General features: G+C 49.4%; 1 protein-coding gene and 1 long non-coding RNA gene across 12 annotated transcripts in view; both read right to left on the minus strand.

Moving 5' to 3' along the window:
- The window catches only part of LOC131410027 (ral-GDS-related protein-like), a 209,055-nt gene that overhangs the window by 28,937 nt on the left and 156,897 nt on the right, over positions 1–23,221 (minus strand). The gene's annotated exons all lie outside the window — the stretch shown is intronic.
- The window catches only part of LOC131410032 (uncharacterized), a 96,634-nt gene that overhangs the window by 9,589 nt on the left and 63,824 nt on the right, over positions 1–23,221 (minus strand). For 2 of the 6 annotated variants that reach the window (XR_009221138.1, XR_009221134.1), the window contains exon 1: positions 3,794–3,811. The exons of 2 other annotated variants lie outside the window; for them this stretch is intronic. This is a non-coding gene — a long non-coding RNA (uncharacterized LOC131410032). Of the gene's footprint in view, positions 1–3,209; positions 3,310–3,793; positions 3,812–13,226; positions 13,245–23,221 lie in introns of those variants that run through there. 2 more of the 6 variants (XR_009221136.1, XR_009221137.1) reach the window with 2 other exon arrangements.

The raw sequence follows: 23,221 nt of genomic DNA on the forward strand, positions 1-23,221 counted from the left end.
AAGGCCACAAGGATCATGAATAATCAAAGACTCATGACACCACCAAAGAAAAAGAATAAAACTCCAATGACCGACCAAGCAATGGAGATATAGGAGCTATGACACAAAGGCTTCAGAACAACCCTCTTTGAGAAATTCATAAAACTCTAAGGAAACATAGATAGACTACTAAATGAAATAAGGAAACAGTGCATGAACAAGTGAGAAGTTCATTATAGAAACAGAAATCATTATGGAAAAACAAACAGAAATCCTAGAATTGAAGAACACAACGACTGAACTGAAGAATTTAATAGAGAGGTTCTAAATCAGATTCAACCATGTACAAGAAATAATTAGTGAACTAGAAGATGTGTCGTTTGAAATCATCCAGTCAAAGAAACAAAAAGAAAAACGGTACTGCATAGGAATGGGGAAAGGCAGTGTGAATTATGGGATACCATGAAAAGAAATAGATAAACATTATTAAAGTACCAGAGGAGAAGACAGGGATAAAGGAAAAGAGTGTTTACTTAAAAAAAAATAGCAGCTTGTATCGCTATGAATTTCCCTCCCAGGACTGCTTTTGCTGCATCCCATATGGTTTGATATGGCATGTTATCATTTTCGTTTGTTTCCAGATAGTTTTTGATTTCTCCTTTAATTTCATCAATGATCCATTGGTTGTTCAGTAGCATGTTGTTTAATCTCCACATTTTTGTCACTTTCCCAGTTTTTTTTTCATGGTTCATTTCCAGTTTCATAGCCTTATGGTCTGAAAAGATGCTTGTTATGATTTCAATCTTCTTAAATTTATTGAGGCTTGCTTTGTTTCCCAACATATGGTCTATCCTAGAGAATGTTCCATGCGCGCTTGAGAAGAACGTGTAGTCAGCTGTTTTTGGATGGAGTGCTCTGTATATGTCTACTAGGTCCATCTCGTCCAGTTTTTCATTTAAGTCTAATATTTCTTTATTAACTTTTTGTCTGGATGATCTATCCATTGCTGTAAGTGGGGTGTTAAGATCCCCTACTATTATTGTGTTTTTGTTGATTTCTCCTTTTAGGTTTGTTAATAGTTGCTTTATGTACATTGGTGCTCCTATGTTGGGTGCATATATATTTATAAGTGATATGTCTTCTTGATGTAGTGTCCCTTTTATCATTATATATTTCCCTTCTTTGTCTTTCTTAACCTGTTTTATCTTTTTTTTTTTTTTTTTTTTTTTTTGTGAGGAGATCAGCCCTGAGCTAACATCCGCCAATCCTCCTCTTTTTTTGCTGAGGAAGACGGCCCTGGGCTAACATCTGTGCCTATCTTCCTCCACTTTATATGGGACGCCGCCACAGCATGGCTTACCAAGCAGTGCGTCGGTGCGCGCCCGGGATCCGAACCAGCGAACCCCGGGCCGCCGCAGCGGAGCGCGCGCACTTAACCGCTTGCGCCACCGGGCCGGCCCCAACCTGTTTTATCTTGAAGTCTACTTTGTCTGATATGAGTATGGCAACACCTGCTTTCTTTTGTTTGCCATTAGCTTGGAGTATTGTCTTCCATCCTTTCACTCTGACCCTGTGCTTGTCTTTAGTGCTAAGATGTGTTTCCTGAAGGCAGCATATTGTTGGGTCTTGCTTTTTAATCCATCCTGCCACTCTGTATCTTTTGATTGGAGAGTTCAATCCATTTACATTTAGGGTAATTATTGATATATGAGGGCTTAATGTTGCTGTTTTGTCACTTATTTTCTAGTTCTTTTGCATTTCCTTTGTTTCTTGTCCCATTTGTTTTGGACTGCCAATTCAGTTTGGTTGTTCTGTCTTATGATTCTTCTAGTTTTCTCTTTGTTTATCATATGTGGTTTTGCTTTGATTATTTGTTTAGTGTTTACCTTGAGGTTTGGGCAAAAAATCTTGTGTATGAGATAGTCGATTATCTGATAGCCTCCTATTTCCTTATACTAAGTCAATTCAGTCACTTTCCTCTTCCCCTTAAGTGATACAATAAGTTAGGAAACAGATCTGTTGACAAACACAAAAAAGCTAGATCTAGCCTCAGCCTGAGGGACAACAACATAAGAAACTAGTGGAGAGGAAACATTCTTCTCAAACCACAATGAAACAGTCACCACAATGGACTGTGTGCTAAGCCACAGTGAAATCTCTAAAGAGTCCAAAAAGCAGATATCTATAAGTAACCATATTACGGGACCTTAAAGCAATAAAAATAAAAAATAATCACAAAATATTGGCTCCCCTCCCCCAACCTATCCACTTGAAAATCTGTCCACACCCTTCTAAATCTCTCAGATTACAGAGGGGATCCAGACAGACAGGACAAACTCTTTAGAAATGAGCAGCACTGAGAGCAGCATGAGGCAAATCCATGGCGTGGAGACTAAGGGACAGAAGAGACACAGCCTCCACTGCAGGTATCAGGGAATATCAACTCTACATGAAGAAGCTGAGCACTTCCCTCCAGGAGCCAGAATAACACCACAATAAAACCAACAACAGCAGAATGAAGTGAGGATTCACGAGGCAGGAAAAACAATGCAGACCTAAGCAATGGAGTTAAGGGCTGGCTCTCTGGAAAGACTTGTACCAGTGAGAAACCTTGCGCAGTCTGACCAAGAGGAACAGACAAAGGCACCAAACTGTACCATCAGGTACAAGAAACTACCGAAACTGCTTTAACGTGATAGGAGAACATAGTGGATAACTCTGACCAAGATATCAGCGGTCCGCAACTGGAGCTGTCCTTCCACCAGAATGCATCTGGAAACACGCAGGATGGGTTTTGTTTCTTGTTTTGTGTTGTCCTAATGGTTGTTGCCCTGGGGGGTCCCGGAGATCCTGAACAGCCAGTCACATAGAGTCGTTTCCCTCCTGAAGTGTTACTGACATCTGGGAAGACGAGCACTGATCCAGATTAAATGAACTATGTGGTAGGGAAATGTTTTCCATGGATGTATAACAGGCAAAAGATGGTACCCTCAATACATAAGGAATATTGAGAAACCAATGTTTACAACTACTAAACTGTAAGAGAGCGGGAAAATCAGAAACATAGCCAATAAACACACCAAAAATATATCCAACCTATTCGTACAGGTGGAGAAATATGCATGTAAAGCACAGGGAAGAGTTGAGGAGATTACACACCAAATTTTACTACCAACAAGGAATAAAAGCTGGGAGGTAGGTGAGAAATAGGAGTTTTTACCACTTCTTACCTTATATATTTCTGTAGTGCTTTAATATTTACAAAAGAGAATGTACTCTACTCAAAAAGATGTTTAAAATTTTAAAGAAATTATTAAAATGTTCAAAATGACTTCAGTTCATGGATATTCATTAAAACACAAATGGAAAGAACCTCCCCATGAATTTAAGAGTCTCCTATAACTTTTCTAATAGTTACTATGTCGATTTTATTTCACATTTAGATCCTAACTCATTGGAATTTACATTTGTGTGAGGGATGCAACAGAAGCTGATTTTCTCCTGTTCAAGTGGAAAAACAAGGATCCAGGCACCGTTCATTGTGTAGGTCTGGCTTTCCCAGCAGACCTGCAATGCCTCCTTTCCCAGCGGCTAAACCTTGACAACTACCGCTGCCTCTCGAGCACCCTAGAACTGGCGGGGGGAGCTCTGCAGCCTGGGCTCCCTGTCTGCAAGGGGCAGCTACCAGCAGAGCCTTCTCCCAAGACAGCAGCAGGCATGCTGCACAAAGAAGTGGTCAGTGGCAGTCTGCTGCGGAGCAGGAAACCCCTCATGATGAGCAGGCAGTGGGGGAGCCCCGAGCACGGGCACTGACCTCGGCGGGGGGCAGCAGTCTGCTAAGGCAGGGAGCCCCCTCCCTTCAGCTCGTCCAGCTCCTCCTGCAGCGTGTGCACCTGGCTGTCGCCAGCTGCCCCTCTTCAGCTCGCCATTCTTCTCCACCTGCTCCCACAGGTGGCACCCGTGCTCCTGTTCCCCTGGGAGCAGAAGCAGTAGGAGTGCAGCGAGTTGAGGAGTTCTTGGGCCCCCAGTGCTGACAGGATGACCTTTCTGAGAGACGTGGGGCCGGTGTTGCTGTGCTTGCTCTGCACAGCTTCTGTGTCTGGCTTTAAGGTGACATCTGTTGGAGGGTGGAGGGGCTCTGGGATGCTTTCTGAGGCATCATTGTGAATGATGAACTTGAGGGTTCTGGGCCAAGCCCTAGTCAGGCACAAGGCTGGTCCCTCTGCAGCTGGGCTCCACATCTCTCTTCAACCTCTTTCGGTCAACAGCCTCGTGGGGGACAGATGACCTTTCTCGAGTGTGCTCTGAGAAGAAAGTGTAAGAAAGTTGCCAGCCAATAAATCTGCACACCCCAGATCCTGAGGGATAAAGTCACCCACGGAAATGCCACTCTTACCTAAGAGACCCTGGCAGGGAAGAGGCGGGTCTCATTGTCAGCATCCATAGCAGACATGTTTGCATCTCCCTGGCTGCCTGATGCTGTGGAGGCCACACTGTATCCTGGAGTTCCTTCCAGAGACTCTGCACCTGCTCCTGACTGGCGGCTTCCTGGGTAGCCCTGGGTGCAGGTTCACCCTGCACAGTGGCTCGCTTCAACTTGCGGGAGCCCTGCTAGGCCCTCAGGTTTTCCCTCAAGGACAACGATGAACCTGCAGCTCCTTTCCCGTCTGCTTCACTCGCTTGTTCCTTAGGTCCCCGGTGGCCTTCCTGGTGTCCTTTCTCCTGGGGCAGCCACGGACTTCAGCCCCCCCTTCTCAATCAGGTGGAAGATGGAGGGCACGGCCATGGCTTGAGCATGTAATACTGACCATCCAGCCTTTCCAAGAGCTTTTTTTGGTGAAACGTTCACTACAGACGAAAGAATGCTTAGTGGGGTCCAGTCATCCCTGTGGACAGCTTTTAACCACTGAACCAGACATTGAGCCCTTTATGTGGAGCCTGCAAGGATAAATGAAAAAGTAACTAGAAAGAAAGGATTAAATGTCTACCCCTAAAATAATCAAGTATAGAAACAAAACAAGTGTTTTTGGGAACACCAACACCTGTAGCCAATTTACCCATTTAAACCTTTAGTAAAGATTTAAGAAGCACCTTCTGCTTGCAAGTTATTACTGGAATAGAAAGATGAAAGACCCACTGTCTACCTTAAGAAACTGACCATCTAAGGCAGAGGAGGAAGAAAGGTGAATACCTTCTCCCAGGCTGTGGTAAGTGCCCTGTAGGGACACAGACACTCGGGCAGATAGCACAGGATGGCATCAAGACAACAGGAAAGGCTTCAGGAAGCCTCAGAAATAGTTCCTAGAAGCTCATGGCTACCCAACCCTCCTGCTGTCCATGGGACGCAGTGCTAAAATGGCAAGGGTTGGTCCCCCTATTTCAAAGCCAGGCCAGGTGTCGGACAGCAGAGCCTCCCAGGCACTCAGCGGGGCGTCTGGCCCCAGCTCTGCTCAAGTAGCTGAGGTATGCAGGACTGCCGCCAGGAGAAGGTCAGCCCCAAGGGTTGTGGTTGCATGTTCCTCCTGTCCTCCCCTTACCAGGAGGAAAGCTGTTCTCTGTACAAAGCAACAAGCCCCTGCAAGGTACTGACCAAGACACTTCATCATCTCTTCTCCTCATCAAGGTAAATTCTCTATTTAGACCAAACTCTGCACATGGGGGCTTGGGGGGTCTCTCTCAAGGGCTTTCTGCTCCACCTGAGGTCATCTAGCCCCCCTGAGTCCGCTGTGGACCAGACCAGGTGGATACTAGGTCCTCAGGGAGTTCCAAGCAACATGACCTTCTAACCTTTCTCAATGCTTTGTGACTAGTTACCAAAGGACCCCCACCTCCTTTGCCCCCAGACCACGTTAAACAATGACACATGCCAAGAGCAACCTTCACTGCAGTGCTTTGCCTCATTCTCAAAAACAGTAACAAAACTTATGGGACACAGGCTCTGAAGGAACTGTCAAGAAAGCAGGGTGGCTGACCTCTGAAACAAGCTCACATTACTAGTTCTTTGGATAGATTGTAACAACTTCCGACTTAGAACAAACCACTGTAAACCTTCAATAATTCTACAGACAAGTGGCATTCAGCTCTTTCAAAATACAACAAGAACCTGCAATGCAAAACAAAAGGATCTGCCAGGAGATTTTCAAAGTAAAATGTGTTCAGTGCACTGTTTTGGGACCTCCAGTGCGGAGTCCGCAGGAAAGGACTCACTGAACTGGCTGAATTCCAGAAGCCCTCATGAAGGGAGCCAAGCCAGGGGACAGGCAAACTCCTCACCATGCTGTCGGAGCCCAAGGAAGAAGTGAAGAGAGAGCCCCTTCCCCGAGTCCCCAGGGTAAACCCCCGGGTGAGGAGTGGGCCACGCCCTCCACCACCCAGGATGCTGTCAAATGCAGAGTCCACTGTCAGATGCCTCTCCAGGACTCACCTCCAGTGCAGAGCCACCTTTCCCTACACTGCCAGGACCCGTCTAGCAAGAGCATCTGGGAGGTGCGTCCATCCCGGAGGTACAAGCGGCTTTTGCTCAGCCACATTCCTGATCACAGAGATCAAGGCAGGCTCACTGCCATCAAAAGAGCAGAAAAGTCACAGCAAATGCCAGAAGATAGTGACCTAAGGAAGATCGTTTCCAGAATACCCTGTTTCCCGACATTGTAGGCCTCAGCCCAAATCAATGGAGAGCACGGTGGTCATGGGGTGGGACTGAGAGGGTGGTGGAGGCCATAAGGTGGGTGCTGGTGGCCATGGGGAGGCCGCAGTGGCCCGAGGCACCCAGAGCAGAGATGGTGGCACAGACCAAGGCCACACAGTGCCCGGTACTGACTCACCTGCTGGACCGGCCCGGAGGGCCTGAGCACAGAGTGCCGCCTGCCTCAGGCTGAACCTCGAAGCAGGCTGACCAGGCGGCAGGATGGCATTGTTTTTAATTCCTTTTTCTTTTCCTGGCAGCTGCAACGTAAATTTACTGAAATCTCAGTTTGGGAACGGTACAGTAGACTAGTAGGCAATATTTCAATGGTTTGTGGCATCTGGCCACTTAAACGTGAGGTGGCTGACTTCCAAAGGAGCATGTTCAGCAGATGTATTTCTGGTGACGTTTGTTTAAAAAAGATAAAGAATCAGACAGTGATGCACTGTTTGCTGGGGGCACACGGTGGGGGAAGGAATAGAATTATTTACTTCTCCATCTGTTCTCAGGTTATTACCGCTTACATACCTACGACCATTCCCAGGAGAGACTTGGTTAAGGTAGAAAACACAGTTTAATATCAGTCATATTACCTTAGATATGAAAGTCATCATGGTAAAGTCAGGAAAAGACATGCGATGAGTGGTAATGAGACACGGAAGGCTGCTTCAAAGTAGAAAAGGTGTTTGTGTTTGAAGGCCTCTGTTGATGCTGATAAGAACATGTACGGTATTTGTAGGATGGGGTGGGGAGTTTTCTTTCTAACATGATGCTGTGCGTCCTTTTAGGGCTGATTAATGGATCAGCCTCTCCTGGCCCCTGGTGTTCTTACAGATTCGGCCTCCCTTGCCCAAGGGTTAGGCAGTTCCTGGTAGTTTTTATAGTTATCCATTCATTAAACTACATTTCTTATTGAGCGCAAGGTTTGGTTCATGCATTGTCCTAGACCCTGGTGCCAGAGAAGTGAGCAAAACACAAAAAGCATGCCCTGGGTGACGTTCTAGATGTGACACCAATGGTGTGGCTCATGTGGGAGAGTGATGTGTGCCAGGCTGGAGGGGGGTGGAGTTGTAGCCAGGAGGGCCAGGAAAGGTCTCACCGCAGAGGTAGATTTTGAACAAGCTCCAAAAGCAGTGCAGGAGGAAGAGCAAGTGGCCTGCTCTGGGAGCAGCAAGGAGGCCAGTGTGGTCAGGGCACAGCCGGTGACGGCAGCAGGAGCTGAAAGCAGAGTTGTGATTTTGGCCCAATCGTCGGCCCTTGTTGGTCATAACGAGGACTCGGGCATTGATTTATTCTGAATGAGATGGTGACCCTTTGGAAGGTTTTGAGAGCAGGAGTAACATGGCTGGACATAGGTTTAGCAGACTTGATCTGGCTGCTCTGTTGAGAACATACCACAGAGGGGCCGGGGCAGAGGCAAGGAGACCAGTTAGGGTGCTGTTGCAATAAGCCAGGCAAGAGGCCTTGGAGATGTAGGTCAGGGTGGGGAGAGGAGGTTGAATTCTGGGTGTGTTTGGAGATCGAGACAGTAGGACTGTGTACAGATGGGAAGTGGTGAGGGGTGGGGCTGGGGAGGGAGGACTTGAAGTCGGTGCTGAGTTTATGGCCTGAGTCAAGAAACTTAGCTGGGGAGACTTGGAGAGGTCCTGCTTGGTGGGGAGCTGTGGGAGTTTGGTTTTGGCTGAGTTGACTGTGAGATTTATAGTTTGTCTGTGGCTCTTTTCCACGAGAGGAGAGCAGAGAATGGCCACCTGGAATCTGTCGTATGAACTCCCTGTGCCCCTCCCAGGCTCCCTCCTGGCACAGACATCCTATGGGAAGGCCTTGGAGTGGAGGTTCCTCTGTGCCAACTTTCTTGGGTGTTCTGGCCTGTTTGCACTGCCCCTCCCTGGGTTTGTCACCTTGAAAAGATTTACTCACTTAGTGGAGCCTCAGGTTTTCAAAAGTTAAAGTTTATGTAATCAGTGGGCTTGAAAAGCAGTATAAAATATTTCCAAAGAGGCAAGAAATAGGTAAATTTCAGAAAAAAAAAGATTCTAGTATTACATTGTATGTGTTAAAAATTCTTGTTTCCCTTTCTGCCTCCCCTGAGCGTGTGTAGTCATATTGTTAGTTCTGTTCTTTTCCTTGTGATGCAGTATTTTCAAATGGAATTCCAGGACTTACAATTGCACAGCAAGTTGTAATATGATTAATTGTTTATAAAACAATGTCTTTCCACGGAAATAGTTAATTAACATTATTTTCTGAAAGTAATAAATACATGTGGCTTTTCTTGTTGAACTAGAAAAATGCTTTACAACTTTCTTCTCTCCTTTCCATTAAAGTGTAGGTTTGTGTGAATTTGCTGGATTCTTCAAACACTGGGTTTGCCATTTACAAGGTCACTGTGGTCCAAAGCAACGTGACTGGGAGCAGAGGCCTGGGGTCATGGTCTCTAAGATAAGCCCCCCTTGAACCTGCACAGAGAAGTACTTGAGGCCCACACGTTCTTCCTGGGTGTCCTCCCTGCTCATACTCACTGCAGAAGGAGGCTTTCTGCTGAGAGAAGCTACAGAGCCCTGGAAAGCTGGGAAGGCACCTGCACAGGGGGAGGGAGTTGCTGCCCTTCCTGAGGTTGTCCCTTTGCTTCCCTTGAGCCTGTGTCTACACGTAGGGTGGAGTTTTGCACCCACAGTGTAGGGGCCCCGCAGAGTGTAATCTGTTCACATTGAGAAAGTCTGTGAATGTCAGGAGTTCTGTGTCTGGATTAGAGTTTATGAATTTAGGGTTCATTTGAGTTACAACATTAAACTGCATCCTGTCGAGAGTCTCCTCACTTGTGAGAGTGGAAGCTGAGAGAGGGAGCCCTTCTTTTCCTTCCCAGGCAGGGGAGGGTGTATGAGCTCCCAGAGTCCATTCCTGTGGCTGCTCAGGTATCGCCACCCTTCTGCACCAGGGACTGACCCACTCCAGGGCTTCTGTCTCTACCAGGAGAGTTTAGAATGTGTTTAACTTTCTGCATGTTGCTTTCCTTCTGTCCTGTGGGAAGCAGGCAGCTTATCTGTGCTGATCCCAATATTTGTGTTTCTTTGCTTTGGATTCCTGTATCGATTGAGCAGTGCAGCCCTATATTTCTGGTTTCCCTTAGCTCTTTGTAATTTTATTTCCTGTATGAGAAATAACATTTTGAGTTTCTTGGGATTAAAAATGTGAATTGATGGAGAGATATAATGTCAGTAAGGCAAGAAAATTGTAGAACTAAATAGAGTTTTTGTTTTTAGGCAAAAGAATCTCAAGATGTGAAATGAATGTGTTGAAGTTTTCAGGTGCATTTTCATTTTTACATCAGTGTTTGCATGTGCTTGTCCCTAGAGAACATTGAGATTTAAAAAGCTAAAACAATGGAATTTCTATTTTAATTGATGTGAAGAAAATTAATCAAACTAATCCCACTATGTTTAAGGAGCTAATCCCAAACCCCTCTTGCATTATAATGTGCCACTGACTCTTGAAAATCCTGCCTGTGTGAGACGCAGTGGAGGACAAACTAGGATGCAGCTTGTCCTTTTACTTAGCGAGAGATATGAAAATGTCATTTCGTATGGTTACTCTTTTGTAACCGTTAGTGTGCTAAAGGAATTAAATCTTAGAATGGTTACCTATGTACAGAAGTTTAAATTAAAGAAAAGCTATGAAATGGGAAAACATGGTATGTGTAAATTTCTCTATTTATAATAGATAAATCTGTAAGATAGAAAAGTCTAACCTCAGAAGAGTCACTGCCAACACTTCTGGGTCCCCTCCAGCCACCCCCAGTGCACAGTTCTGATCATTCTTGAGCTTCCTGTTGGTGTTTCTTTCTATAAAAACAAGCCATTGTGAATGCATATTTTTGTACGCATGTTTGTCCTTGTAATGAGCGGTCAGACTCCGCACTTTTTGATGTATGCTGACAACTTACGCCTCTCCTCTCCCTCTTTCTCTCGTGTCCACACCTGGACAAGCTGAGGAACAAGTCCGGAGGCTCTGTTCTCTGACATTGGCTTTGGATCCAACCACACAATCCCTGTCTGTGTGCAGAAGTCTTGCCCTGGTCTCAGCCCTGGCAAAGATTTTTCGCTTTGACCAAACTTTAGTCAGGCCCCTGAACCTTCTTGTATGCCTGTCTGTGCACTTCCTTGTAAAATCCAGTTTTAGCAACAACCTTGCAAAGTCAGTTTAACCAGAACCCACACACGAATGTCTGATCACACTTGAGATCTGCTCAGGCTCCTCCTCCTCCTCCACCATCCCTCAGGTGGTGTCTGATCACGCTGGCCTGTCTCTGGTAAGAATCCTATTAGGTCAGGTTAGCCAGAAACCCCAACACTTGACTTTCTCTTAGTAATTTTCCATCCCCTGACCCCCACCATGCTGCCTGGCTGTGAAAACCCACTTGCCCATGCTGCATTTAGAGTCAAGCCCAACCTCATTTCTCCCCCGCTGTGAATCACATCACAGGGGTCTCTGCGTATCACAGTGGTTCTGAATAAAATATGCGTTACCATCTTTGACAAATTTCATTGAAGATTTTTTGTTTAAAACCCCAAACCACAATAAAAACCCAGGCCAGGCTCCTTTCTTTGCTTCCTCAAGCCATTTCAGAGCTGCATGTGATTCTGGCCCTGCTCTCCTCAGAGACCTCTATTATGCGAGTCATAAGACTTTTCCTAACTTCTGTGTGTGTGTGGAGGGGGGCACACACCAGCATCAGTCTCTCCATGGGAATCACAGCACTTGCCAGTGAGCAGTCATATTTTGAAAGGAATCTCTTTCTCTGAGTAGTAGGTCTCAACAGTGGGCTCAAAATACTCAGTGAACCGTGTTGTAAACAGATGTGCTGTCCTCTGGGCTTTGTTCTTCCATTTGAGAGTTGACTTTAACTTAAAGTTACCAGATGCATTACCCTTAACAAGAGAGTGAGCCTGTACAAAGGCCTGGGGGTGGATTGGATGGGGAGGAGAGAGAACAGGATCAGTTAGAGGGACCAGAGGTCAGAGTGTGAGAGAGGAGTTGGAGAAGGGGCCAGAGCAGTCGGTAACAACACAGCAGCCAGGTCAAGGCCCTGTGCACCATGTCTGGGAGTCAGGATCTTCTAATAGCAGTCAGTGGGGGAGCCCCACTTTTGCTTGGATCTCTGGGGGACAAGAAGACAGTGTCTTACCACGTCTGACTGTCCACAGCTACCAGACCCTGGCCAGGGAGCATGAAGCGCTGATGCAGGAGTACCTGCACCTGCTGCAGATCGTGGAGGCGAGAAGACAGTGGCCAAGCAGCTACGGCAGCAGATCGAGGATGGGGAGATCAATATCGAGCGGCTGAAGGCAGAGGTGACTGCTGGCTAGGGGTGCAGAGGAGGCTGGCCAGGGGACACAGGGCACAGGCCCAACACCTCACACTCCAGGCTCCTGCAGGACCAGGGGGCACATGATGAGCAGGGGGAGCAGCTTCCAGTCACAGCTATGCCAGCCTCGAAACTTAAATTTAGTGATGCTGGCAGAGTGGGAAGGGCTTTAGTTAGATCTGAGTTCAGATCCTACCTCTGCCACTTGACAGTTGCAACCTGGAGTACATCCCCCCATCCTCTGTGCCTCCATTCCTTCATCTATACAACAGCCTTTTTATACTCGCCTGGCCAGGTTGTGAGGATTGAGTGAGGTTATTTATGGGCGAGTTTTTAGTTACTTTTCTGATGACCACATAGACTAAGCATTCCCACATTATCAGCTGGAGTCCAGGGACACAGAGTCCCGGGTAGGTCGTCATAGTGTGGGATCCTGGCTCAGTTCCAAGCATTCGTTCCTTCTGCCTGTTGTAAGAGCTCCTACAGGGGCTTACCACGCATGAGTCTGGAGGCCACGCTGCTCCTAGGTTAAGCCTTGTAGAAATTCACTACTCAAACTGTGGTCCATGAAGCAAGAGCATGTTGGAAATGCAGAATCTCAGGCCCTGCCCAGACCTCCGGAATCAGAATCTGCACTTTCACAACATCCCAGTCGATTGCCATTTACATTAAAGCTTGGGAGGCGCTGGCTCTCTGTCCCTTAGACGCCCCTCACCAGCTGTCTACCCCAGCGCCGAATGATGTGATTGCCTCTCCCCCCTCATCTCACCATGCTCACCAGATGCTCAGAGCCATTTGGCCACATCACACGAGGACCGTGGACTCTGAGCTGAAGATGGGAAAATGGAAACATAGATTCTAACGAGGGTCGGCTGCATGATTTGTAGGGCCTGATGCAAGGGAAAAATGCAAGGCCCTGGGTGGAGTCGGGGAAGTCGACCTCTCCTTCTCACAGCCCACCAACCCACCCATGGCAGACAGGCGACCCCCCAATTTCAACCTCCAACCTCCTCTAACCTCTGTGCCATGATACAATTGGTACCTAGATGAGGGGTGGGTAAGATGCCCGTGCTGAGTCACCCACCTAGTGCCAGACACTGTCTTCTCACTCTGCCCTGAGACACCATCGGGTGTGCACTGCACTCACCCTTTCTGCACTTACCCCGAGGCCCCTGCAGAGGGTGGAGGGTGACTCACAGTGGGAGGTGTGTCTTCCTGGTTGACTCAACCTATTTCCTCCCAGAGGGTAGACGAGGTCATGGGTTCTGGGGTGCCGGCGTTTGGGGAGCGAGCAGCTGAGAAACCATCCCAGGGAGGCAGCAGGAGGCAGTAACACATGAGGGCTGAGGCTCCACGCCCCTGGGGAGTGCTCCATTGTTCCATCAGATGTTACTCGTGAAAACAAATTCAAAGAGAAATGATTAAGAACTTCAGGGTGGCAACTGCAGAACTTGAAGCCCCAAGCATGGGGCCTTCTGAGCATAGGACCCCATCACACGCCCTTGAAGCCAGCTCTGCCTGGAATGTTCAAAGATCCAAAGTTTCCAATTCCACCTTATGGTACCGCTGCCAAGCTCTGAGCTAATGGTCACATCAGCTTGGAACTTGAGCTTGAACAAAAGTTTAAGATTCCACACACCTCCTCTACCCTGCACCAGGCACTGTCAGACAAGCTTCCTTAGTCAGTCCCCATAGCCATCTTCATAGGATCAAAAGATGAAGCAGGTTCAGAGAACTCAAGTCACCTGCCCAAGCTCACACAGCTGGGAGGTTGCAGAGCCAGGACTAGAACCCAGGTCTGAGTGTCTACTTGCCAGTCTTGCCACTCGTAGCCTCTTCTCACATGGCTCCTGGGATGAGGGCTTGTCCCATGTCTTAACCATCTGGTTCATTCTGAGATCTATCCTAGCCCTACACATATCCCTGAAGCCAAGTTGAGTCCTTGTTAGGGACGAGGGAATAGGTCTAGGGACCAGCACCAGATTAGTGGCTTCACGATCAAGGGTGTCATTCATTCACTCAATCACTCGTTCACTAACTGCCTAAGATCAGCTGACCACTGCCTCATCCTCTGCCCCAGGCTCCTCTTTCCCCATCACTTTGGGCTCCAGCCAGTGTCCCTGGTCATGAGCTGTGCACCTCTTGGCCTTGGCACATGCTGGGGCTTCTGTTTGGAGTGCTCCTGCCACCCCCACGCTTTCTTGCCTGGTGGAATCCTACCAAGCTCGAATGCCTCCTCCTGGGGACTCTCATCCCAGAATGTGCTCCACGTCCCCTGCTCCCTCAGCTTTCCCACCCTCAGCATGCCACGTCAGAGCCAGGTCCTTGGGTGTCTGTCCCCCATCCAGCCTGGTGGGACCTCCTTGAAGGCAGGAGTGTCCTTTATCACTGTGTCCCTTCTGCCTCGCACATAGTAGGTACTCTGTAGGGGCTTGATGAATGAATGGACATCAGGCTCTGTGGTAGGCAGTAAGAGATGGAAGTTTCTACACTTAAGGTCTGATTGTGGTAAAGTGTGACTGGCACCATAATAGAGCTTTCGGTGTGAACCCAGGTAGAAAATGAGTCACTTTATGGCCAAAGAGGGTGCGGGTTCATGTCGCATATGACCTTGAATGGTTTCGGGGGTTGATAGGCCAGAGAAGGGGTGGGTGCAAAGGGCAGGGCCCTCTCTGGTGCTGGAGAGCACCAAACTGGTCAGTTTTGAGTGAAAGTGTGTGTGTGCGTGTGTGTGTGTGTGTGTGTGTGTGTGTGTCAGTGTGGCAGCAGAGGCCTTTTTGGTGGGAATTTGGAACAATGTTTCCAACTGAGTACATTACTCTCCAGGGCAAACGATTTCTTTAAACAAGACTTTAAAAGATCAGCTTGGTAAAGCTTTCTGGCTATAGTCTCTCTCTTTCTCTCTCTCTCTCTCTAACACACACACACACGCACACACACACACACACACACACACACATAAACATCCTGCAGGGCAGAGGGCAGCTGTGTGCTCTGGAGGGGCTCCAGGAAGGTGAAACAGAGCACATTTCCCAGGAAGTAGGCCATCAGGTAGGCAGGAGGTGCCAAGGAGACAAGTAAGTGATGAGTGACGCCCATGACAAAGACAGAGTGTCTTAGAACGTCAGAGATGGGAGGGATCTGAGAACTCTGATGTCCACAGAAGAGGAAGGGACTTATCCAAGGTCACTCCAAGGTCACTTCCAGCGCTGGAATCCAGGCTTAACCTTGGGTCTCCTGGCTTTAGATCCTTGACCTGTACCTGCCCCACAACTGATTCCTTCCTTGCTGGGGAGATAGGCCATCTAAAAGGTGCATGTTCAGGAACCACTGTGTCACCTGGATGGCGTCAAGCTCTCATGGTCCACCTGATAGCCAGAAAACTTCCTCAAACCCCATCCCACATATTCCTGAGGATTTTCAGGGTCTTCCATTTTCCTAGCCATGTCTGGTTTCCAATTCTGCTCTCCTGACTTCTAATATCATTTCTCACAGTGGCTGTCTTCACTCAGTCTTGACTGCTCCTTGCCCCTGTGTGGTCACTCCACGTGCCCATCAGGTGGAGCTAGATTCTGCTGCAATTACAAACAGCCTCCGAATCTCAGTGGCATAAACAACAAAGATTGCTTTCTCTCTCACATTGTGTGTCCATTGTGTGTTCTGCTCCACAACATTCTCACTCAGAGACAGGGACTCAGTCTGATGGGGCTCCACCATCAGGAAATTCACCAGTCCCATGGCAGGGGAAGGATCATGACAAATCATGCCTGACAGCTCTGCTCATGTTTCACTGGACAAAGTGAGTCACATGATCACACCCGGACTTCAGGGGCCTGGGCTGTACAGTGCTGCCTTGTACCAGGAGGAGAACCAGAGTATCCAGGAAAGCCCTAATGACACCCAACTGGCTCCTCCTTCAGTCCCCAAGCCCCTGACACCAGCCAAGTATGGACCAGACTTTCTGAATGGTTTAGATACAGTCAAGGGGTTTTCCAGTACTGAAACAGAAAACAGCTTAAATGTGAATAGAAGACATACCTGCCCTCCTGTCACTCAGCCTTTCCTGCTACAGGGATTTCTTGCTGACCTCCTCTCCTCACACTGGCCTCTCTCCACACGCTCCCAACTGCCATTTTGTTGGTGGTGGGGGTGTTCATAATCCCTCTATCTGCCAAGACCCTCGTCCCCGTCCAGTGATGTGCTGGAGCTGGCTCATACCAACTTGCAAGTCACTTGTGAAATTTTCAAGAATCTTGTAAGCTTGTTATTCACCCTTCGGTAGCTTAAAATGGGCCAAGGTAGGAATGTTTACACCATGGAAATCGGCCGGTGCTACCAGTCAGAGTTTTTATTTGAGAGAGCTGGTGGTTAATCATTTAACAATATACGATTCTCTATACCTTTTTTCAGGACCAGCTAAATACTTTGCTGGGCCCAGTGCAAAATGAAAGTGCAGTGTTCTTAAGAATTTCAGGGCAGCAACAGCGAAGCTTTAAACCAGGTATTAGGCCCTTCTAAGCTGGCTGTTCACAGGTCACACTTCGAGGACATTGGCCCTGTCTCTACTCCCTCTATATTCTCCAGCCCTGGAGCCTCCACCCATAGCCATCTCTTCCTAGAGGTAATGGGAGATGACACATAAACAAAAATCTGCACGAAATTTATTAAGCAAAACTATCCAGCTTTGCTCAGTCTCTTCTCTCCCACCTAACAGGTCTCTTGGACCTCATCTTTTGTAACCAGAAAGCTCCAAGGACCATCTAAAACAAAGGGAGTATCCTCCTCTGAGAAGAATCCTCCCCTCCTCTAGAATCTTCAGTTTGGCACCATTTCATTGTTTTAATAGCTATTTTTCTCCCATTTATGATTGGAAGTAAGTTGGGACTGTTCAAGCAACCCTAGAAGGCAGGGTAGGAGTTTAGAGATGGTAGTGGTATTTTCCTGGCTTGGAAGCACTCGGAATCCTGGAAGCCTGACTCTGCAAGAAACTGCAGAGATCTTAATTCAGGGTTTAAGGTAAAACTGTAGGCGAGGAATCAGGTTTGCAAACCAACTTTGACATGGAGAGGGCCGCCTTGACCCCTCCCCAGTCAGCCCCTCTGCAGGGCCCACTCTGTGCCTTGAGTCCTGTTTCCCATGTTCCTCCTGCCATCCCCACCCCTGCTGCCCTGCACTCAACACCCTGTCGTACTCTGCATCTTTGTTCACACCATCCCCTCTGCTCCAATTCCTTCCATTCTATAACACACCTGCTGGGCTCCTTTTTGTGTGTGTGAGCAAGATCAGCCTTCAACAAATATCCACGCCAATCCTCCTCTTGATGTTGAGGAAGACTGGCCCTGGGCTAACATCTGTGCCCATTTTCCTCCACTTTTATATGGGATGACACCACAGCATAGCCTGACGAGCGGTGCATGGGTGCAGGCCCAGGATGAGAACCCCAGGCCGCCAGCAGCAGAGCGTGTGCACTTGACCACTACACCACAAGGCCAGCCCAATTGGGCTCCTTTTTTGTCCTGCTAAACCTCTGGGTAGCGCTTGTGGCTTCCATGGTGAGACCCTCCCACTGCAGGAGGTGTGCACCTCTGGTCTGGCCTCACCTTGTTGGAGTATAAGTTACCTCTGTGGGTATCTGACCCGCTTCTTAGGCTGGAAGCTCCTCCAGCGAAGGGATCTGACTTATCCACCTCTGGCTGTGTTTCACCCGTGCCCAGCATGGTGCCCACCACAGAGACTCCATCAGGACATGCTGACAGGATTGGCACAAAGGGAGACAGAGATGGGCATCTCTTAGGCTTGGAACAGGTCAGAGGGAATCGAGAATGAAGGAGAGAGAACTGAGTTGTGTGGCAGCTGTTTAAAAAGAAAGAAGTACAGAGATCTTTAGCAAAACCTTGACTGCTAACAAAAGAGAGAAAACCATGGACTAATTCCTCCGTCAATGACTGCACTGACTAAATGAATTCTGGATTAAAGACACTGTCTCTAGAGAGGGGAGTGGGGTGGGGCAGGAGCCAACGAGCAGTGCACCTAAGGGGTGTGGCAAACGAGGGTTCGACTGTGATGGGCCAAGAAGGCCAGACTGTGGGGTGGCAAGTGGGCAGGGCTCAGCTGAGATGCCAGGCATTGGGCCAGGTTGGGCAGCCAGAGCTAGACTGTAGCCAGAGAGTTGGGGTATAAGCCAAAGTCCCAACTCTCCATGACCATCGTTGACAAAGGTCAACTGAGCAGGCTTGGATGTTAGCCAAGCCAACCCAGATCCAAAGCAAATGCATCCCCAGAAGGGACCTGCAGGATAAGGGAAAGGCAGCCTCTGCGAGGTCAGTGGGGCTGGCGCTCCTCCCGCCATCCTGACACTGGCTCGTAGCAGGGGTGGGCCGTGTCCCAAGGCTTCTGCAGGGTCCGCAGGCTCACAGCTTTCCAGAGCTTTGCCCACCCGGCCCGATCCTTAAATTAGGCTCCCAGACTGCCAGTGCTGCTTTTGCAGGGAGCAGAGAGCCTGACCTGACTGCATCTGGTTTTGCTCTGGTCCCTGGGGAGTAGGTGTCCTGTAGATGTCTCTGAGAAGAGCGCCATCAGTTTAACATACAGACTAGTCTTACACACACACACACACACACCCTGCCATCCTAAAGAGAAAAGAATACCGCGTGCAAATCCCAGAACTGGCCAAGAGAGCAGACTGGGATGGGGGTGCTGACATGAGGGCAGTGAGGGTGCTGACTGGGCATCCACGAGTCTCTGAGCTCTCCACAAGCGTGTGTGTGTGAGTCCCTTAGCTCTTTAGAGTTCAGATCCAAGAACAGCCATTATTTCATGTGCCAAGGTTCTCAGAGAATTGAAAAAACAGAAAAGCCTGCATCAGCCCTGAATATTTCTCCATTAGATATTTTCAGCAGCTCTTCAAGCACAGGCCAGGGTAGTTTTAGCAACCCGAAAGTGGAGATTGGGTAACTGTCCCATTTTGCTCTCAAAGTGCTCCATAGGCTCAATGGTCAGAGCCCATTCATCCTGCAGTTCAGCAAGTGGTCTTGAGGGGACAAAGCCACATGCCCTGAAAAGGGAGGCGAGTTGGCTCTGTGGCATGTTTGTGATTTCCTGAGCTACTATCTTTGGACGTCTGCCACACAGCTCAGGGTTGTCTCTGCGCCCACTCAGCACCTTCCACCCCCTGCTCTTATTGTACTCAGTGAGACCCCAGGGTGGGGGTTTGCCCTCAGTGCACAAACTGCTGGGAGAGGGCACAGACCCCTGTGACAGCTCCCCAAGGAGGACAACACCAGGGACCTCCAACAGCCAAAGTGCTGGGTCATCACAGAGAGATGGAGCAGAGAACACACGTGGAGAAAGGGACCAGGGAGGGGCATCTGATGTGGCAGAGAAAGACAGAGACCACTGCAGGAAGAGGGGGACAGGCTTCTAGGCTGGGGCTGCCCTGACTCCCAGGGGTTTCACTCTTTCTCTCTGAGCCTGTTTGCCTGTCCACAAATGGGGTGTATGACAGAGTCCCTTTGGCTTCCATTCTGTCGTTCAGCTCAAATCCCAGACACATTGGGGAGGTTCCCAGGTCTCCAGGGTGGTAGGAGCTGAGGGTGTTGAGCAGGGGCAGAGGAGGAACAGTTGGGAGGGGAGGGGGCTGCAGGAAGTAGCAAAAGTCTCTCTGGCATCCTTACAGCTCATCCTAGGAGAGGAGACTCGGGCTGTGTTCTGGAGCTGGCTGGCCGGGGTAGCATGGGCGGGGAAAAGGGTGCTGGGAGGGGAGCCACAGCAATGTGGCTGGAGGGTGCTCAGAGACCCATTACCCAGCCTGGTGCTAAGCTGCCAGTGAGGAGGCATGATCCCCAGGGCTCTTTAGGTGGTGACAGGGCAGGTGCTTGGGAGAATCTGGGTGTTTTTGCTTTTCTAAGTTTTCCCCCAAAAGGGGGTGGTGGAGAGCTAGCATTTACTAAGCACCTTCTCTGCACCAAGCCCTCAAATTTTCCCATTACATACAGGGGTGACCTCATTTCACCTTCATATTTTACGGGAAAGGCCTGAGGTTCAGAGATGTTAGGCATCTTGCTGGAGGTCACACAGCTGAGAAGCAGCATAAGGAGGATTTGAGCCTGCTCTGCGTGGGTCTCAAGCCCTAGCTCTTTTCACATCATCAGTGGCATTTCCTCTGAATTCTCCAGAGCCCTGAGTTCCTCTAAGATCCCTTAGGGTTACCCCAGCAGGTGGGCACTGAGAGTGCCAGGAGGGCTGGCAGTGAGAGCAGCTCCCGTCCTCTGCCAGCTTCTGGGGCGTGTGACCCATGTTTACAAAAGTCTGTGTTTGGTTTAGTGGTCTGCTGTCACCATCTTGAAATTTTGTCATTTTTTAAAGAAGGGATCCTGCATATTTTCTCTGCACTGGGCCTCACAAGTTACATAGTCCATCCCGCTGATGGGGTTTTCACATAAGGTGTCACTTGAGAAAGGTGTTTGCTGCTAGAGTCCCACCGGTGGTGGCAGCCCCTGCCCTCTCCCTGGTCCCCTCAGCTCTGCTGGACTTGGGGGTGAGGGCCCCTTGGAGGGGCAGGAACTCCGTGGCCAGAGCTTACCCTGTGCCTCCTCTGTCAGTGAGGCCATCGTGTGTTTGCACCAGATCTCTACCAAGGGCTGAAGGCCTGCGTCTCCAGCTGGCCCACTGGGGCCTGGATGAGCAGGCAGCCCTGGCAGAGGTCCCCAGGCCTCCTGCTCCGGCCTCCACCTGAGAAGTCCCTCTCCAGGGCCCACTCCTCCAGGCTGGTGGCACTTCCATCCTCCCCGAGTGTAACAGTGGCCCCTTAAAAACACAGAATCCCTCAGAGGGAGCAGAAGAGGAAAGACAAGTTGGCAAAAGCTGTTTTTCTAGGAGGAAGAGATATATTTTTAGTTTCTTATCTACATTTCCCTTTTAAAAATAATATATATGAACCCATTTGAGAAAATCTGACAATCTAGAGAAGCAGAAAATGTTAAAAGCTGTATCAACCATAGTTCTGTTTCTCAAAGATAACCACTGTAAACACTTTGTTGTGTTTTCTTCAAATTTTTTCTATGCACAGATCTTGGGCTTTTTCCCCGTTTTATTTACATAATGTCACACATATGAATATTGAATTTGAATCGTAATGTGTTTTTTTTTTTTTACTTAAGATTGTAGCACAATTGTTTTCTCATGCTGAAAGTATGCTTTTTGATGGCTGTATGATGCCCCAGTACCTGTGAGCATGCCATCATCCATGCAGCCATCTCCCATACTTGGCTCTTAAAGTTGTTGCAAATTTTTGTTACTAGAAACACTCATCTCTGCATCTGAAATGTTCATATGAGAGAGCGTCTCCTTGGGACAGGTTTCCAAAAGTAGAATGACTGAAACAAAAGGTAGAAGCACGGTCAAGGCTCCCACTCCGTCCACCCTGCGTCACTGCTCTCCGAGCGGGGTGAACCGCCCTGACGGCCCCGAGGGCTGCACAGCAGGACCCCTGCATTGCGCCTCTCCCACACTGAGTGTGACATTTTGTTGTTCACTTTCCCTAAGTCAGAGAGCCCCACTTTTCCCCAAGGTCACAATGGGAAGCGGCCCTAGAAAGACGAGGTCTGCACTTCCTGTAGTTACGTGGTTGAAGGTGCCGTCCCTTGGGTAGTGGAATGCCCTGTGTAAGCTCCCACTTAGAGTTTATCGCAAAGGAGGCATGCTTCTCTTTTTCAATGGAGTTTATAAGCAGAGTTTTCAGTGGACCCATCCCTGCCAATCAAGTACTGAAGGGCAGGTTTGGGGAGATTGGCTGGACTTTCGGGGGCTGGAAGGCAGGGGACTGTGTTTCCAAGAGGTTGGGACAGAGCAGGCCAGCAACAGACCCAAGTTGCTGAAACTTGGGAGGCATGGAAGGACAGGGACACGTGGATAAGTGGACAGGCAGCTGAGGGGACGAGACTCGGGAGGGCATGTCATGTGGGGGAAGCACTGGAATGGGGGACTCAGGAGACCTGGTTCCAAGCCAGCTACTGACTCACCTTATGACCTCGGATGGGTCACTTCTCTCACTGGCGGGGCACTCTGGGAGGGAGGCCTCATGGGGGGGAAAGGGCCAAGGGGGATGTGGAGCTGCAATTCACTTACCACAGAGACCTCAGCCAACCCCCCCAAAGCTCCAGAGCTGGGTGGCCCTTCAGGCCCTTCAGGCGGCGAGGCACACCACAGCACCCACAACAGCCCACTCCGACCTTCCAATACACAGGAGTCAGACTAGTCGGGGCCCCATCTCTATAAAGATCTGTGACTCTGATGTTGTCCTGTTGCCTGAGGCCACCTATCTGGCCCTGGATAGGGCAGTGGTGCCAGAGTCATCCCCAAAGGCAAGGGTGTCTCTGGGTGGGAGGTCTGAGCCTGGCCCTGACCTCTGTGGGTGGGGCTGGGTGACCAAGGGCTTGTGGGACATCCCACCGAGCAGACCTGTTGGCCATCCTGCTGCCCATGGTCAATTTCTATCAGGAGTTGGTCTCCAGCCACCAGTACAGCCTGCAGATCCTGGCCCACTGCAAGCAGAACAGTGACTTTGACAAGCTGCTGAAGCACTATGAGGCCAAACTGACTGCAAGGAGATAGTTCTGGAGACCTTCCTCACTGACCCCATGCTCCAGCTGGCACCTAGCCCTGTCCTTGAGGGCGCATGGCTGGGGAGCCTGCTGGGGGGCCATGGCAGTGACGGCCCCAGCTGGGAGGAAGCCACAACTGGGGGCACCAGGGGGCCATGGCCAGGAGGCCCCAGGCCCTAACAGTCCCCAGGTCTGGGCTGCCTGGAGAATGAAGTTACAGCCAGCCCCTGACCCAGTGGACCGCAGGCCTGTCCAGCCTCACAGAGCAGGCAGTGTGGGAAGGTGAGGGGGAGCTCCTGGTCCTGAGCCCACCTCCAGGCCCTTCTGCTTGCCGGCTTAGAGCCTCAAGCTCTGGGCTCTTGGCCCAGACAAGACCCTGGAAGAGCCTCCACGTTAGAGTCTGAGATCAGAAGTGCTGTGGGTGTCCGTCCTCAGCCCTGCTCATGGGAGTGCTGGGAGCTGCGAGTACCATTCTCCGTCCACTTGGTGTCTCTCTCTCCCTCTCTCCATTGTTGCTATATCTCTGACTTGTTTCATCACTGTCTCTCTCCTTGCCTTTGTCTCCCTGTCCCTCTGTCCTTCCCCATCCTT

The sequence above is a fragment of the Diceros bicornis genome, chromosome 9 (genome assembly GCF_020826845.1).
Source record: "Diceros bicornis minor isolate mBicDic1 chromosome 9, mDicBic1.mat.cur, whole genome shotgun sequence".
NCBI classification, from domain to species: domain Eukaryota; kingdom Metazoa; phylum Chordata; class Mammalia; order Perissodactyla; family Rhinocerotidae; genus Diceros; species Diceros bicornis.